Genomic DNA, 2500 nt, shown 5'->3' on the forward strand with positions numbered 1-2500 from the left:
CTCACACGCTCCCCCCACCCCCCTACACTCCGTCACCACCCTCCCTCCAAAACTCCTCTCACTTACTCTCTCTATCTATGAATATAACAAATCAGACACAAACACAATATAACACACTCCTAACCCACAACCTCACATCCTACAATCACTTACACTCAACACTCACACACACACTCACAATCAAACACAACACCACTCACATAGACAAAAACATACAAACATCTCACTCTACACATGACACTAACACACACACACACACACACACTCCCACACACTACACACACCCACCCACACACACAAACACACACACACACAAACTCAACAACACACACTCACTCACACACACACACACTCTCACTCTCACAACCACACAGAAACAATAACTATACACACTCATACCTCACCACACACACCTCACACACACTACACAACCAACTCTCTCTCTCACACACACCACACTCACACACACACACACACTCACACCACACTCAAACAAACACACTGCACTCCACCCACACTACTCTTAACAAACACTCTCTATCACACACCTCAAAACACTCACACACACACTAACACATCTCACTCTCACACACTGACTAACACTCACTCTCAACACAACAACTCTCTCTCAAAATCAATATCACACTTAACACTCTAACTCTCTCTAACAAACACATCACCCCACACCCCACCAAACCCCCCCCGCAACCCTACCACAAGACACACCGTATTAAAAATCCCACCAATCACACTAACACACACAATCAATCCTCACATCAATAACTCTCACACACACACACTCTAACTCACCACCCCCCCTCACACACAAACTCTCCACACACTCTCTCACACTCAAATCCACACAACAACACCCCAACTCACTCTACCACAAAAACTAACTACACAATCTCCACACACACTCACACACACAAACACACCAACAACACTCACACACACTAATACACACACACTCACAAACAATCATACACTCACTGTCTCTCACACACTCACACTCACACTCTCACAAGCACGCTCTCACTCGAACAGATAGATCGAACGTCTCCAACCCACCATACATACAAATTTAAACTAGAAATAGCACCAACTCAAGATAGATCGTCAAACAACACTCGCTCAATTGATCGATATGTATATTAACACACACACAACACACACCCCCCACCACACATAACACACTATAATATAACATATATATAGATACTAAATCAATCTCTATACACTATATATCACTGTAAAGTAAAAATATATGTAACAAAATATATGTATAAATATGTAATAGAAACAAAATATAAATAAACATATATATAACATCTATAAAACATCTAATACATATATAATCCACAATCCATCTATAAACAATAAATATATATAATCCAATATATATCTATATAAAACGTGTGTGAGATATATGAGCAGAGAGTGAAATAGATGAGTGAGAGAGGATAGATATATGGTGATGTGACCCACACTAGCATCCGATCTGCCACACGCCCGCACTCCCGTCTCGCACACTCACTCACACTCCCACCACACCCACACTCACATACTCACACCGTCACTCACCCCCGCTACTGAACGCTCCCACTCACCACACTCCCAAACACACCCCCCCCAACGCACACACACATTAGTATATCTCACCCCCCACACACACATGTTTAATCTACCCCCCCTCCCCCCCCCCCTCTCTCTCTCACTCTCTCTTTCTCTCTTTATCACTCTCTCTCTCTTTGTCTCTGTCTCTGTCTCTCTCTCGCTCTCTCTTTCTCTCTCTCTATTTCTCCCTCCCTCTCTCTCTCTCTATCTATCTCTATCTCTTTCTCATTCGCTCTTTCTCTCTCTCTCCCTCTCTCTCTCTTTCTCACGCTCTAGCCACAACTTCATCCCCCCTCCCCTCTCTCTCTCTTTCTATCTATCTATCTCTATCTCGTTCTCTCTCTCCGCTTCTCTCTTTCCTTCTCTCTCTCTATCTCTCTCTCTCTCTCTCTCTCTCTCTCTTCCTCTCTCTCTCGCTCTCTCTCTCTCTCCCTCCCTCCTTCTCCCTCTCCTTCTCTCTCTCTCTCTCTCTCGTCTCTCCTCTCCTCATCTCTCTCTCTCTCTCTCTCTCTCTCTCTCTCTCTCTCTCTCTCTCTCTCTCTCTCTCTCTCTCTCTCTCTCTCTCTCTCTCTCTCTCTCTCTCTCTCTCTCTCTCTCTCTCTCTCTCTCTCTCTAGCCACAACCTCATCAATGAAGTATGCAACAACCTTCGTGGCCCTGGTATCAACGTCCCTGAGGAGGCAGCTATCCCTGATTTACCACCGTGGCGACTTCCCGTCCCTGTTGTCACATTTACACCAACCTCCAAAAATGCCCTTCCCCTTTTACAGAAGCAATTGGCTCTTGAAACCATCGCCAGTGTCCGTGTCTGTCCCCGCTGCACACCACTTGTATGTTGATGGTTCAGTGCCACCATGGAGCCACCTGTGGATAGTGAATAGCG

The sequence above is a fragment of the Penaeus japonicus genome, unplaced genomic scaffold (assembly GCF_977035675.1).
Source record: "Penaeus japonicus unplaced genomic scaffold, GWHDUDI00000001_assembly GWHDUDI00000026, whole genome shotgun sequence".
Classification (NCBI taxonomy): Eukaryota; Metazoa; Arthropoda; class Malacostraca; order Decapoda; family Penaeidae; genus Penaeus; species Penaeus japonicus.